Source organism: Aythya ferina, assembly GCF_964211825.1.
Source record: "Aythya ferina genome assembly, chromosome: 2".
NCBI lineage: Eukaryota > Metazoa > Chordata > Aves > Anseriformes > Anatidae > Aythya > Aythya ferina.
This window is the reverse complement of record NC_140297.1, coordinates 66,185,102-66,202,036: the sequence shown is the minus strand read 5'-3', so window position 1 is coordinate 66,202,036 and position 16,935 is coordinate 66,185,102. Positions and strand designations below refer to the sequence as shown.

The following is a 16,935-nucleotide window of genomic DNA, read 5'->3' as shown; positions in this document are numbered from 1 at the left end:
AGGTTTCTACTCATTTAAAATGTGCTCGATTCATATACAGATAATGCAGTTTCAAAGGTCCTTAATATTTTTGCTGTTTTCAGAGGATAGCCACGTATTTATGTAACTAAACTTTTGACTGTGGCAATATATAGAAATCAAATAATTTAGAAACATTTACAGAATCCACTTAAGATAGCTATCTACAGTTAGAAAAAGGCTGAAGTATTTGACACCTATACTGAGGACTGCAACAGTTGCACTGTAAGTTTTACAAATACAGCCACTGTTATGACCATCCCAATTTGGCTGAGCAAATGAGGAGGAGTCAGAAATGTGAGTATGAAAATCTTTAAAAATGAAGAAGGCAAAATTAGTATCCATTTAGACAATGGAAAAAAAAAAAGTGCCCCCCTACCCAGTTTTCATAAAGTTTGTCTTAAACAGTAGGTCATGCACGATGCAGCTTATCTCTCCATAAACTGTGGATAGAAAGCATTCTGCCAGTTTGCATTTTGGAACTAAATGTTTGTATTTCTACGTGTTGAAGCTACCTGAGCTAAGGATCGTGACCTAAGCATTGCTGTCTTTGAGTTTCAGAACAAGAACAGTGAAGGAGAGGAGTGACATAAGCAACCAGTTGACTTATCAATTGTACAGGACTACATCTTTGAAAAAGGTGCTCGTTTTGAGTTGTGGACATACTACATGTTTGTATAATAACTCCAATACAAGAAAATAAAATAACACTAATGGGTGACCCTTGAGCTGTAAATACTGTACTTGATCATTAATCTTCCATTTTAAAGCAACTTTATTTCCCTATTTGTGTACAGTTCTCTTTATGTACATAATAAAAACTTTTTGAGAACCTTTGGTAGTTAACTTTCTCATTGTATTGGCAGTAATAATTGAAGTACATCTATTTGACTATTTAGCTTTGTTTTCGTTATATACTTCCAGATTCCTTGAAAAGCAGCAATAACAGCTAGACTGTTATTTAAAGTAAAACACTTTTTCAGCACTGTTTTCACTTCCATACTTTGGTGTAGATGCACAATGAAAAACCTATCCTAAGATTTCAAGAGCCTTTAAGTAGTTTTAATCTTTTGTATGTGATAGGAAATGTTTGGTAGTAGCCTTATATATGAAATTTACAAGTCAAACAATTTCCTCTCATTTATTGGATTAAATTTTCTGTTAAAATATTTTCAGTAACTTTTCATAGTTTATTGCATGTGCTGATAAATAACTCATAATAAAACTATACATCAACCTTCGTATGAAATGCACTGCCGTGAGTGAGGTTTAAGCTGTTTAAAGAATCACCATGAAAAGTGGAAAAGAATCACCACCCTCTGCAAGAAAGGCTTGTCTTGAAAGCAACATTAACTTACTAATAATAACAATAAAAAAGAAACACTACCTTAAACTGTAGCAACCTTTTAACAGTCTCCTTAGCCACTTAATCTCCTCACAAGAAATCAGCTGTTGCAATGGAGTCTGTAAAAGCAGTTATTTCAGTCTGCGTAGAAAAAAAAATTTACCAGCAAACATTCTCTGACTTAAAATAAAGCATTACAAAGTTTACATTGTAATTCGTCAAAATGGCATCTCTAAGAGTAGTAATTAATACGCTCATAGTGAATTAAGCTTCCTTTAAAAACACAATACATGTAACAGAAAGAGGAACAAATGGCATCTTTATGCTTCAGCAGGTTGACAAAATAAACTAAGCAAAAACACTTGCATGATGTTGACTCACTGTATTTTTTTCCCAAATGGTAGTAAACTGCTAGATGACAACCGGATGAACTACAGAAAAATCAGTCTGCTCTTTTTTTCTTTTGTCACCGCTTCTAAATTACGCATATCCACTTGCATAAACAAATCTTGACTACAGTCACAGAAGTGGGTGCTCAGATTCCATTCACAGAATCATCTAGGTTGGAACAGACCACTGTGGGAAGAGAAATGTTGTTTTTGCAGAGTTACATTGTTTAGAAGGAGGGAATGTGGTACTGAGATATGCTTACAGTGATAAGAAAGTTTAGCAGGTGACCCTGTAAAATGCAGACAATCAGACTCCTTAGGACAATTAGGTGTGAAAATCATGGTGTCAAGTCAGATAAGTGAAGAAACATTACCACTTCAAGCAGTAAAAATGTCAAAAGAAATTTGAAATTTAACAGGCCGGCGACTGAAGGCCATGCATTGTTTGTGAAGCATCAGATAGATTGTGAACCTGGATTACCCACTCAGTGGGGAAACAGGGGAGGGTCCTGCCATCAAAAGGTATATAAACTGTGTTTTGGAACTAGTAGATGCACTCTCTCCTGCTTGTGGGGCGCCTGCCATTGCAATCACGAATAAATTACTACTTCACTGAGATCCTCGCCTGAGCCTAAGTTATTGGCTATGGAGTGTTTCTCACAATCTGGGGGCTCGTCCGGGATCCAGTCACCTACTGGGGAGCCCCGCTGCCGCAGCAGCAGGAAGGCATGCCCCGCTGATTTCAGCGGTCCTGTGCATCGACGGTCACGGTTCTGCGGAAAGCTGACAGAGGGCCCGAGACTGGTTAAAGAGGCAGGATCCGTGAAGTAGTGGGGAAAGGAAGAAGGTAGGCACTCCGGGTTTTTAAGAATCGATCCGGTAACTCTGTGCACAGACCAAGGTAAGAAATATTAAGTATTGCCTTGGGGGTCGGGTGATCTGGTGTATGGTAAGCCCTTGCACGGGGAAGTGCTGGCACTACACCAGGGGAATCTGGTGTACGGTAATCCTTGCACGGGGAAGTGCTTGGAAGTACACCAGGGAATCTGGTAAACTCAGGTGTGCGGTAACGCTGCCACGGGGAAGTGCTTGGCGGTACACCCCCATTTTTCAGTACGTTGGTGTGTGGTACACTGCAGAAGGGAAATTTCTGTAGCACATACTGGCGAGAGTTAGGAAAAATGGGAAAATATGAGTTCCAGGGGACAGGGAGATATCTCTGGGGGAGTGCCTACTAATAGTTCTTCCTGAAGAATGATAAGAAATTAGAAACATAATCCCAAAATTAGAGGGATTGTAAAAGAAAAATAATTTAAAAAAAAAAAAAAAAAGGTTCAATATTGTGTATCAGTCTGGACAAAAGAACCAATTAAGGAAAAAGCAGTATTTTGGCCAAAATACGGGTCTGATGAAAATTCAGGCTTTAAATTTATGTGTAAACACTAAGATTCCTTTTTCAGAGAAGGAGCCAAGTTATGCTCCCTATAATCTTAATATTGAACTGGTGGCAGCAGCAGTCACTCCAGGAAGGGAGACAGGGACTGAAATTAACACTGTCCCTAAAGAAGGATCGTTCTCTAGGCTCTGGCAAGAATTAGAACAAGGTAGAAGATATGTTGAGAATTTTGCCTTCCCTGATACTAACAGTACTAACACTAACTGTGTATCCTCTTAGGTGAACTACCCCCTCCTCCTTACCAGCAGAGAGGTTAGGACTTTTAAGAAGGAGAGGAAGTCTTTATTCGAGGACCCCAACAGCCTAGCTGAACAATTAGACGAGTTCCTATGACCTGATTTATACTCTTGGGGGAGGGAATTATGTCTATAAGTATGTTGTTTACAGGGAAAGAAATGTGAATGATCAGGAGGAGAGCTGTTATACAAGAATGGGAAAGAGTTCATCCTCCAAGACCAGGGGTAATACCAGCAGGGCAGAAATACCCACTTGCCAATTCTGGCTGGAATAATAATAGTGTGCAACACAGAAATCATATGAGAGACTTGGGGTCAGAATGAGAAAGTACTTGGGGATGAGACCTGAGGACACAGTATCCCAAGGGCTCTTGAAAGTTCATTGTGTGATTAAAGCCTGGCAAAATATGCAGAAAATGCTTCAGAAGGTGGGGGGAATGTAGTGAACAGTCACTGGGGGACCCTCCTGCGGGAGGCCCTGGAGGTGTGTGTCCGGAGGGGAGATGAGAAGGAAAAGCAGAGAGCAAAACTAATGGTATTGACAGTGCAGCGAGTAGTGAGGCAGAGGGTTGGAGAAAGATGAAGAAAATCTTCAGGGGGAGTCAGGGCCAGGATGGAAAGGAGAGGAAGAGAGATGAAGGAATGGCAGGCAAAGAAGGCTGCCTGTGTTGTGGCCCGAGTCCTAGCAGAGACAGGCTTTGATAAGATGTTTTAAGTGTGGCTAGGCTGGCCACTTCGAATAGGAATATCTGGAGTGGAAGGAGGAAAGAAGGAAAATGGGATGAAATATGCTATATTGATATGTTGTTTCAGTATCTTGGAGGGAAAAGGTATGGAATTAAGTTGGCCCCTGACTGAGCCTTTGGTGCTGGTATTAGAAAAGTATGGGCTGGAGAAAGATGAAGGAAGTGTTAAAAGGGTTGCTGAAGGTGTTAAAGGTGTGGCATGTAATATTTAACAGAGCTGTTTGAAGTTGAATGAGCAGGGAAAGGGGATGTAGGCATTATCTAAGTAACAGTCTAAGAAGTTTTGGTATATTTGCTGTGGTGTTTGTTCAGTTTCCCAAACATCGGGGAGGGGGACGGTGGGGGGGAACAGCCTGCTCCACCAGCGGCCTCTCCAGCAGCCGCAGGGGGGCTTCGGCTCCAGCGCCTGGAGCGCCTCCTCCCCCTCCTTCTGCACTGACTTTGGTGTCTGCGGGGGGGTTTCTCGCTCTCCCAACTGCTGTTGAGCAGCAGGTTTTTGTTTGTTTCTTTGTTTGTTTGTTTTCGTGGATGTGCTCTCACAGAGGCACGGACTGTATTGCTCATGGCTTGGCTCTGGGCAGCAGTGGGCCCCTTTGGGGCCAGATGAAATTGTCCCTTATCTGCCACGGGGAGGCTTCTGGGTTTTTCTCACGGGGGCTGCCACTGCAGTTTCCCACCCCCCCACTCACAGCCCCCGAACCTTGCCATCAAACCCAATACACTGGAGTAGCTAGGTCATTACTGACTTGTAAAGTATCAGGGATTAAATTAACTAATGAAACCCTAAAAAGTGATGGGGGTAGAAGGGGCTGGGATAACAGTGCCAGTTTTGGGGGATACCAAGCTAAGACTAGGGAATAAAATGATCGCTGGGCAATTATTGTATGTATCCAAGGCAGAGACTAACTTGTTGGGAAGGAATTTGATGATTAAATTGGGCATTCAACAAGTAAATTATTAGACTGGAATAACAGTGTTATTAATGTAGTGCTCTCAGGCCCTGAGAGCAAACATACATGTATATTCACCTCTGACTGGAAAGACCCTGAAATGGGGGCGGAAGCAACAATATAGGTGGACAATTTTACCTTGGGGGGTTTACAGGGCCACCTATCTATTTGGGTAAGTTCTAAAAAAGATTTTGGAGCAATTACAACCTCCCAAGGAGGTATTAATGTTAACAAATATGTGGATCGTTTTCTATTGTCAGGACAGGAGAAAAGAGTTGTGAAGAAAGCTACTAACAAGCTATTCAACTTTCTGGGAAAGCAGGGCTTGGGAGTATTGAAAAATAAATTACAATATGGAGAAAGAGAAGTCAGGTATTTAAGGCAACTAATGTCTGAAGGAAAACAAAGAATAAATGCAGAGAGGATTCAGGGAATTGTTGAAAATTAAGAAAGAACTAAAAAGTTTTAAAAGAAAGATTTTTTTAAGGAATCCAGAGCTATGAAGTCTGAAGGAAAATGGATACTCCCTGATGGGAGAAAAATGATGAATAAAGTGATAATGAGGCAAATATTAACTGTTTTACATCAAAAGAGTCACTGGGAGGTGCAAGCAATGTGTGATGTTGTGCTAAGAAAGTATGTCTGTGTAGGAATATACACTTTAGGGAAGCACATATGTAGAGGATGTACCATATGTCAAAAGGTAAATAAAAAGGTCTTCTGTAACCCATCTAGGGGGTTGACCTTTCCAAAGTATACAGGTAAACTTTACTGAGTTACTTGTTTGTTCTAATTGACCACGTGACTAGATGGGTGTAAGCTTTACTGCAAGGGTTAAAGCAGGCCTTAGAGATTGAGTGGGATTTTCACAGCCCCTGGCACCCCTCCTCTTCTGGGAAGGTGGAGCGAATGAATCAGACATTAAAGAAGCAATTAACTAAACTAGTGTTAGAAACCCAACTTCCTTGGGTAAAATGCTTACTCCTACAGGTTTAAACAGCACCAAGAAAGGATATAGGAATTTCACCATATGAGATGCTGTTCAGATTGCCCTATCTGGGCAGAAGGGATGAGATACCACAATTCAAAACAAGAGAGTTTTCTTAAGAACTGTATTCTGGGGTTGTCCTCTTCTTTGTCATCTCTCAGGACCTGTGGGTTGTTGGCTCAAACCCCACCTTTGGAATTCCCCATTCACCACCATCACCCAGGAAACTGGGTCCTGATTCGGACCTGGAAAGAGTCAACTCCGGCCTGAATGGGAAGGACAATTACTAACCACTGAAACAGCCGTAAGAACTGCGGAAAAAGGTTGGACTCACTATACTCGAGTGAAGGCATCCGTCGACACTAGTACCTGGGAAGCTGTTCCTACAAAAGACTTGTTGGAAGTTGAAATTGAGGAGAAAAATCTCATAATGGACTCTGAGCAGGATAAGAGCTTACAATTGTAATCAAACCTTTTATTTTCACGGGTAACTAACGAGTGTAACTTGTGATTGAGAGAAAGGACAGACCTATAGCGAATTGCAGTACTCCCAAGGGGGGGTTGTTATAGTAGTAGTGTACATCTTATTTTTTGTATCGATAATTATTTGGAAACCTAAGGTTTAAAAATAATGACAGGGAAAAATCGATTACTAATTTTGTTTTTAGTGATTCAAGGCCTCAGTCAGTTGGTAACTTGGAAAAGGCATGACCAGATAATAGCAAAAACTGGATACCCCATCAAAATATGGGTGACTGTGACAGAGGGTTATGTACCACAAGCCGTCACGTTTGATGCTTGTGAGGTGTTAGCTTGTGGAGATTTAAATGCCCAATGACAACTGAGCAGAGAGAACAAACAACTGGGAGAGACCCAACAGCCAGATTGAGAATAGCTGTATGGAAACAATCCTCTATTGCCATCAGAGAAAGAGAGAAACTCAAGGAGAAAACAGGAGAGTAAACAGGAGGCCCTCTGAAATGTGGCAGTTCAAACATTTGAGATTCAAACAGGGTATGGGGATGTGAATGCCTGGATAGAATGGGTCAAATATACTGTCCAGAGTCTCAACCGTAGCTACTGCTATGCTTGTGCCTCGGGATGACCGATTGCCCAGATAGTGCCCTTCCCATGGGGGTGGACCAAAGACTCCCAAGGGATGCGATGTATGATTGCATTGTACCAAGAAAAGACTGCCTGGGGAAATGAGGCCTGTAAGTCTCTCTTTGCTGTTCCTTGCATGATAGCAATATCACGGTTCCCCCTGCATTCTCTACAGCTATAGGTAACCATACAGCTTGCCTCTCACGGCAGGGTGTGAGTGCTACCTGGCATCTGGGAGAATTTGCCTTGTGCTACCAAGGACTTGATGGGAAACTGCTCAAGACTAGAGATCCCCAGGGCAGATCTCTGGTGGTACAGTGGAGGGAAGATCTTACGGTCCACCCTACCATCTAATTGGGAAGGCACTTGTGCACTTGTTCAATTAGCTATACCCTTCACCCTGGCATTTGAAAGAGAAACATCACAAATAACCAGAAGAAGAAAAAGAGGCTTAGGAATATCATTTGATGATAGAGTATACATAGATTCTATTGGGGTACCTAGAGGAGTTCCAGATGAACATAAAGCCAGAAATCAAATTGCTGCAGGGTTTGAGTCACTGTTCTGGTGGGTAACAATCAATAAAAATGTGGATTGGATTAATTATTTCTATTATAATCAGCAGAGATTCATCAATTATACCAAGGATGCAATGAGAGGAATCGCTGAACAACTAGATGCCATCAGCAAAATGGCTTGGGAAAACAGGATAGCATTAGATATGATGCTCGTGGAGGAGGGTGGTGTATGCGTGATGCTGGGCAACCGTTGTTGTACTTTTATCCCTAACAATACGGCCCCGGATGGCACAGTAACAAGAGCATTGCAAGGGCTTACCACCCTTGCCAATGAATTGCCAGAAAAATCGGGAACAGACACTTCCATCACAGGATGGTTGAAATCTTGGTTTGGTAAATGGAAAGGGATGGTAATGTCCATATTTACATCCTTGATTGTAGTAGCAGAAGTTTTGACAGCTATTGGCTGTTGCATTATCCCCTGTGTAAGGGGACTTGTCCAGCAGTTAATTGAAACCGCATTATTGAAACAAATGACCATAGATCCACCACCCTACTCAGATAAAATGATTATATTAGAGGAAATGGAGAGCAAAGAAAGTGAAGAAGAGGAAGATATTTACCAAATTACACTTAAAATAAATAAATAAATAAATAAAAATAAAAAGAGTTTTGCAAAAATCAACAGTTTATAAAAAAAGAAAAGGGGGGAATTGTGGGAATAGAAATGTTATTTTTGCAGAGTTACATTGTTTAGAAGGAGGGAATGTGGTACTGAGATATGCTTACAGTGATAAGAAAGTTTAGCAGGTGACCTTGTAAAATGCAATCAGATTCCTTAGGACAATTAGGTGAAAATCATGGTGTCAAGTCAGATAAGTGAAGAAACATTACCACTTCAAGCAGTAAAAATGTCAAAAGAAATTGGAAATTTAACAGGCCGGCGACTGAAGGCCATGCATTGTTTGTGAAGCATCAGATAGATTGTGAACCTGGATTACCCACTCAGTGGGGAAACAGAGGAGGGTCCTGCCATCAAAAGGTATATAAACTGTGTTTTGGAACTAGTAGATGCACTCTCTCCTGCTTGTGGGGCGCCTGCCATTGCAATCGCGAATAAATTACTACTTCACTGAGATCCTCACCTGAGCCTAAGTTATTGGCTACGGAGTGTTTCTCACACCTCCAAGATCACACAGTCCAACCTCTGACCTAACACTAACAAGTCCTCCACTAAATCATATCACTACGCTCTGCATTTAAATGTCTTTTAAAGACCTCCAGGGATGGTGACTCAACCACTTCCCTGGGCAGCCTATTCCAATGCCTAACAATCCTCTTGGTAAAGAAGTTCTTCCTAACATCCAACCTAAACTTCCCCGGGTGCAACTCTAGCCCATTCCCCCTCGTCCTGTCACCAGGCACGTGGGAGAATAGACCAACCCCCACCTTGCTACAGCCTCCTTTAATGTAGTTACAGAGTGCGATAAAGTCACCCCTGAGCCTCCTGTTTTCCAGACTGAACAACCCCAGCTCCCTCAGCCGCTCCTCGTAAGACTTGTTCTCCAGACCCCTCACCAGCTTTGTTGCCCTTCTTTGGACACACTTGAGCACCTCGATGCCCTTCTTGTAGCGATGGGCCCAAGTAAATGGGTGTATTTTTAAAGAGGTGTCTTCTCCTGAAGAACAGACTTTCTTGCTTTATGGGAAGTTTTGTTTTGGGGGAGCAGTGTTAAGCCATTACTCTTTGCTCTGCTTCACAACAAGAAAAAAAAAAAAAGCTTTTGGAATCAAATTCACTTTTTTGACACATGAGAAATAGTTTCACTTTTTCTATACCAAAACTAATTAGCCTTCCAAGGCGGATTTTACCAGAATAGGACTGTGCATTAATGCTTTGTATAAGGTATTACATATGTAGATGCCAATATAATATGGAATTTTGAATGTTTGTGTGTATATATATTTTTGTCCATGTTTACTTGAGCTCTTATAGTGGCTATAAATGCTATGTGTAAATTGTATTTTTTTACCCTTTTCTTCAAGAATAAAACCTGTTACTTCTTTCTGTAAGTATTCCTAGTAAGTTTAGGGAGAAGAAGTATAGTGTGAGTAGAGCCTATGTTAAGCTGTAAAATAGGATATATGTTTAAAATATATAGAGGATTTTTTGAAAATGTGTTCCTTTTGTCCAAATTAATTACGGCATATATCAGCCCAACTGTGTTGACAGGCTGTAGAACAACACTGATTACTAACATTCCACTTGTGATAAACATTGGCAGTAGTATTTTTTTTATAAATTGTTAAATGCTAAATGAAACTATTGTAGAATACAGCTTAAAATCTTATCAGTAGAAGGGGAGACAGAGTAATCATTTCTGTGTGAATACAGCTTTCTATTTAACAAGTAGTGTATTTCAGCACAAGCATTCCAAAAATAAAGCTATCCCTTTGCACAATGCCTAACTATAAGGTGAAAAGTCCCTTGTCCTGTTTAAAAAAAAAAAAAAAAAAAAAAAAAAAGACATGAAGAAATTAATGCTTCTGCCTGTACTATTTGTTCTTTCATCAGTGCTTTTGCAGCTGAAGGTAATGCATGTTTCAAAAGCTTACTGTGTGTAGTCCCTGCTTTTAGTCAATTCCTAGTACCCTTCAACATAATAGGAATGAAATCTTTTTGTCCACATGCTTCTCAGCATAAACCATTGCCTAGTTTTTGAAGAGCCATCAGCTGGGAGAGGTGTGCAGCCCTGTTCCTGGGGCTTTGCTCACAGACTGTTTCCCTGTTGTACACTAAGCTTGCACTCTAAGTGTAGGACAACAGAAAACAGTTACATGGAGGTGAGATGGATGGGAAGTTCAAGGTACAGATACCGTTGGTTGGCATGCCAGAATTTTAGGGTAAATATTTTTCTAAGCCATGATTAATCCTGTTATCACAAAGCTAAGTAACTTGAGTGATTAGGGATAAAGAAGAATGGTGTTTGAGAAGGTCTGCTGGACAGTGACATGACAGACCTGCTGAATGTGGGTGAAAAACCTTTGTAATGTGTAAAAAGGAAGGAGCCAGGACTAGGGGAATAAAAGGTAGTGCAATAAGAAAAGAGCAAAAGCTCAATCTGAAAAGGATGTTTTCTAATTGTTTTTCCTTTCTGCAAGGTAAGTTTATCATTCTACCCATAGAAGTGTAGATATCTTTCAAATTCAAAGAAATTAAAATTCAAGGAAAGATATTTTTACTTTGTTTTTATAACAGAGAGAATAAACAACATATTAAGTACCTCGCTGCACCAGATCATCTGCTCTGAATTTTTTGCTACTCCTAAAGGAAGACATAGTCCTTAAATTAGAGGGTTATTACTCTAAAAGAATTGGATGGCTTGTTTCTCCAAGTCAGAAACTTATTCAAGTATACCTTCTGCAAAGTATAAGTTCTATCACTAGATGGTGATCTTGGTCTGTGCATGCTTTCTTTTCCTTCCTACCTTCTTTCCCATTTTACTCCCGTACTGCACTTCCAGATAATGACCAAAACAATAATCCTCATCATCTGTTGTTTTAATGATGTTTCTGAGTATTATGTTTACAAAGGCAAGAAGTCTTAGCACTTGAAGCCTAATGGTGAAGAGAAACAATGTCTGCATCTTTTTTCTCTCAATATATATCTTTCTTTACAATGTCCAGTATTCAAAGCATTATTTATGGTTGGTACTGTGCTTGAGATTTAGCATTGTACTGTATAACACAAATGCTTTCAAAATAAAAGCTACATGAGCAGGTATGAAGATGCAGACCAAAGCAATTATGTGAATATTAAATCACTTCTTATATGACTAGAAGAAGAAATGGATTTTTTTTTTTATATATATATATATAAAGGAATGTAGTAGTAATGGGTTGGTTTTGGAATCCAGGACAAAAATCATTTTGCCTATAAAAGTGAGAGGTGGCAACAAACAGGAGAAAAAATGAATCACTCCTTGAGACTTTGCTTCTATTCAACTTATTAAAGCATCTGCCTTTTCTGATCCACTTTCTTTCTTTCCATGTGATGCAGCTCTAACTCTGCCTTTATAGACAGTGATAAGCTGGGACTTTTTAAGTAACTTACTAACATGATGGGTTTTGTCATCTGTGTTCACTAATGCAAGTCAGAACTAAGAATCACACAGAATGACAGAATCATCTAGGTTGGAAGAGACCTCCAAGACCACCCAGTCCAACCACTTACCTAACACTAACAAGTCCTCCACTAAACTGTATCACTGAGCTCTGCATCTAAATGTCTTATAAGCCTCCAGGGATGGCGACTAAACTGCTTCCCTGGGCAGCCTATTCCAATGCCCAACAACCCCTTCAGTAAAGTTCTTCCTAATATCCAACCTAAACCTCTCCTGGTGCAATTTTAGCCCCTTCCCCCTCATCCTGTCACCAGGCACGTGGGAGAATAGACCAACACCCACCTCGCTACAGCCTCCTCCAAGGTACCTGTAGAGAGCCTCCTCTTCTCCAGACTGAACAACCCCAGCTCCCTCAGCTGCTTCTCATAAGGCTTGTTCTCCAGACCCCTCACAAGCTTTGTTGGCCTTCTCTGGACTCTCTCGAGCACCTCCATGCCCCTCTTGTAGTGAGGGGCCCAAAACTGAACACAGTACTCAAAGTGCAGCCTCACCAGAGCCGACTACAGGGAGACAATCACTTCCCTAGCCCTGCTGGCCACACTATTTCTTATACAAGCCAGGATGCTCTTGGCCTTCTTGGCCACCTGAGCACACTGCTGGCTCATATTCAGCTGACTATCAACCATCACTCCCAGGTCCTTCTCTGTCTGGCAGCTCTCCAACCACTCATCTCCCAACCTGTAGCTCTGCTTGGGGTTATTGCATCCCAGGTGCAGGACCCGGTACTTGGCCTTGTTGAACTTCATACAGTTAGCCTCAGCCCATGAGTCCAGCCTATCCAGATCCTCCTGCAGAGCCTTCCTACCCTCGAGCAGATCGACACACGCACCTAACTTGGTGTCGTCTGCAAACTTACTGAGGGTGCACTCGATCCCTTCATTCAGATCAACGATAAAGATATTAAAGAGACTAACCTTGTGTTTGTCATGGTAGTTTCTTTGCTGACAGGAGATCCAGATCAACTAATATCCTGACTGACTGACCTACCTTATGAAGATCAGCCTTGTAAGCAACCAGATCAGTCAAAACAACATTGGAATCAAAGGTGAGAGAAACCTATCAATTCCCCCGGAATGTTTGCAGGACCTATTTTGCAGGTTGGCTGTCTTACAGGACGTTATCTCCCACAGGGAAGCTTCCAAACTGTCCTTCAGTGAACTTCAACTACATGAGTAATTACAATGGAAGAAAAATGCCTGAAATTCCTAGTACAAGCTTTATAAAACATACTTTCACCTATGTGCCTAAACAGGCACATAAACAATAATTATGATTATGCACAGGGTTGAGCTGCTTGTTTTCATATTTAAGATTTGACTTTAAACCTGACTCTACCTCCCCTCCTCTTAGAAATACACATTTTGAACCATTAAGTTCATAGCATGCCTTGGATTTGATAAATTTTACTACTTTATATTTTCCAGACTGGGTGATCAATTCGGGAGGTTGGTTTCAGACGAACATGCTGTCTTGAACATGCAGTGTTGCAGAACCTTAGGGAAATCCAACATTATTTTGGAGCAGAAGGATGGACAGTAGGTGACCTAATGATGAAGGGGCTTTTTATCAAACATTGGGACTTGAATCCCAGTTGTCTTTGAAATTTTCTGGCACTATCACAATAAAGATAGCATCTTTTGCAATTTTTTCAATGTCTGACAATTTATATTTTGGTTGAGAACTGTTCTATGATACAGTATTAACAAACGCAGCCAACGAGTTCGCTTATGCCATTTTTATTGATTTTGTGAAAATGTGTTATTCTGTAATGAAATGGAGGAAAGGGATAGCTTCAGTCTTTGGAGGTCACTAGCAATTCAATGTGAACTCCATTTTTTGATCAGTAAGTTTAACTTTGTCAGCACCTGAGTACAGATTTCAAGTAGGTTAATATTAAAAGACTTCCAGATTTCTGATTTTATTTATTTTTTTTCTAACCAGGTTAAACTTAACTTTTCAGTCTTTGGAGTGCCTCTGATAACCGAAGTCATACAACTAATTATTTGAGGAGGGAAAAATCTGTTACATCTCAACTGTAAACATCATCAAGATACCCTGTGGAAAATTCCAGTTGAAAAAATAAATGCTGAGTCCCTGTTGTAATTTTTTATTGCTAATAATAGTAATATTCTGCTCTTTATCATAAGTCTGAGGGGTGACTTTTCTAGTAAGCTTGTAGTGTAATAGTTTAATGTGTTTGTCTTTGAGGGCCCTCTGAGCACATACAATGTAGCGTTTTGATCATGTGTCTGAAAGGTACTTCAAATAAACTGTAAGGGTGAGATTAATTACTCCAATAATTAAACAAAAAGGGTAAAGCAAACATTTATTAAATTGCATGATAGGCTGTTGTTTCTCCTGTCAAAACACTAACTTAGTCAATGAATCTCCCAACACTTCTGTGTTCAAACCAGTTTTGATCTTGAAATTTGTGGAGCTGTGAATTTCAAAGAAATAACTCTCATTCAAAAAAACAACACCAAATATTTAATCTGATTGTAAATCATGTCCTTACCTAGGGTCAGACTGAATTCTGAAAGTGCAAGAGGAATGAGTACTGATAGACACCTTCCTTCTGAGACCAAACAGTCCAGTGTGACCCCTCTGAAAACCCACTACTGATCAGCACTGTGATCTGGATGAAAATACGCAAGTATAGCTGATTAAGAGATTGTTGCCTCCAACTTTGGAAGTCCACATGAGAGAAGGAGTTAGTCTCTGCTAGTGAAGTCTCAGAGTCAGTGAAACAGTGAGCCCCATCCTACTATGAACACCAGTATTTGAGCCTTCAGAGAGTATCTTTGCTGTTTGTTAAAGTGGCTATTAGAAATTTTAACCTGAAAGTCTGCAAGATGCAGCCTAGCATTCGGCTTCTTCAGGCTTCAGTTTGGCAGCTCTTCCTCAAAGTGTTTGACATTGGTCTCCCTTGGCTGATAAAGATACAATCTACTGATTTCACTATACACCTAAATTAAGTATTTAGGACTGAATATGTAATATACCCATGGGAAAAAAAAAATAAAAAATAAAAAATAAAATAAAAGAAAAGAAAAAAAGAGCAGAAGCAAATGGTGCTGCACCTATGTGAAACTGTGAAACTATTAGTGATTGTAACACTATTTGCCCTATTACTTCCTCTGAATAATAGATGGGTAAAAAACAGGTTATATCATCTGATCTTTTCAGCTACTCTTCTGTAATTGTCAGGAAATTTCTCTTCCCAGGGTCAGTTTCACAAACGTGCAATTTAAGAGGGGCATGGACATATTGCTTGGCTTGTACTGTAACATGAAAGTGATGGATGAGAGCTTATGTATGTCTCAAGACCGTAAGAGCATGCATCATTTGGGGGATGGGGTTGGAAGGTCATACCTTTTGCATCTAGAACATCGTGTAAAAGAGCCCTGCTAAAAGTGAATTGGATGTTAGTTTTGTTCCTTTCCCTGGCAGTAAATACTCTAAAATCTCCGCAGTGCTTGCATAGTCTCTGCTCATTTATAAACAGCACAGGGTCCTAAAAGGCTGATCTAAGCTTTAGGTGTGAATAGCTTTATGAGTAGCTTGCTTCTCAGTACTTTCAATCCACTAACAGGTGTCACTCTATTGCCTTGTCATTCACAGGTTGTTGTGGCTATTGCAGCAGCACTCTGGAGAAAGGCTGTAATTTACCTGCGCTGATCTCTATTCCCATCTGGTTCTGCTGTCATTCTGTAACTCACTTGTTACAGTGAGTATGATATCAACTAAAAATATGGAATGTATTTCTTTCATTACTGTAGTCAGTTGAGGTATACACGTACATAATAACTGCTCTAGGCATGCACTGTCTCATATGCATACTTACTAAGGTAATATAAGCTGGAGTGAAGGCATAATTCCTCATCAGTACTGGTCTCGCAACACACAATTCTATTTAATTGCTCTTAACAGGCTTTTATGGGTTTTTAAATCTCTGCTATCTGCCAGGTCATATTCATTTTGTATGTTTGTTGGCACCTCTGTTGAATATTAGTCTCTCTTTCAGTGAAGGTAACTTTCTTCCAAATTGCTTTTAATTCCTGTCGAAGGTTTCTCTCTGGCTTTCCATTTTAAAATTATAGTGATTCTTTTATTTATATGGTGATTCTTTGATTTGTATTCTGACATGAAATTACAGCTGCTTTAAAATTTAAAATTTAATTTAAAAATAAAAATAAAAATCTCTTTGCCTTTCCCAGATTACCAAGAAACAATCTGCTAAGAAACAGCAGGGAGATTCAAGATGAAGAGATGTGGAATTTTTGCAAGGGTGTCTACTTTACAATATTTTGTTGTTCATTTGCTTTCCTGCCATGATAAAACTGTGTTGGAGTGTAGAAAGGAGAAAAGATGTATTGATGTAGTTTCGTTTTTTAATCTGAGAACTGGGGTTATTCTTTAGCTAGATGAGCATTACCACAGCTTTGATTAAAGAATATTCAGTGTCTTAAATACACTTTTGACCAGCTGCATGTTGTAAGATTTCTAGGATGTTTTTCTAAGCCAAAAGACATTAATAACAAAACAAAACAAAACAAAACAAAACAAAAAAAAAAGGAAGAAAAACAAGGAAGACAGTCAACAGAATTTTGAAACTTTGTAATAACTGCAGGATATATCTTGAAATATATTGATGATTTCATTCTTTGCAGATGACTGTTCACATTGCAAATGTCCCTGTAACAAGCTATTGCCATGTTCTAAAAGATGTCAAGGATTGAATGGGTTTGGGAGTAGAACAGTTTTCTTCCTGTAAGTGTTCATCATTTCATTAGGGTAGTGGTATCAGAGAGGGTCTGAAGTGGTAGAAAAGGAAAACACGAAGTCCTACTGCTGTTTTCTGTGATGTGTGATTTATGGGTAGAGTGAATATTCTGTGTCTTGGTACTGTATGAATAATAATGTTAAGTCTTTCAGGAGAATTACTGTTATTTTAAACATCCTTTTATTTTCATCGAAAAATATTGGATAGCTGTTTCATGC

General features: G+C 39.9%; 1 protein-coding gene across 3 annotated transcripts in view; it reads left to right on the top strand.

Annotated features, from left to right (window-relative positions):
• Nucleotides 1-16,935, top strand: part of LOC311432957 (uncharacterized protein) — an 84,555-nt gene that overhangs the window by 39,927 nt on the left and 27,693 nt on the right. For 2 of the 3 annotated variants that reach the window (XM_084511610.1, XM_084511608.1), the window contains 2 exons: nucleotides 15,556-15,661; nucleotides 16,152-16,521. The gene's annotated coding sequence lies outside the window, so the exon portion shown is untranslated. Of the gene's footprint in view, nucleotides 1-12,867; nucleotides 12,980-13,358; nucleotides 14,588-15,555; nucleotides 15,666-16,151; nucleotides 16,522-16,935 lie in introns of those variants that run through there. The other variant, XM_084511607.1, reaches the window with a different exon arrangement.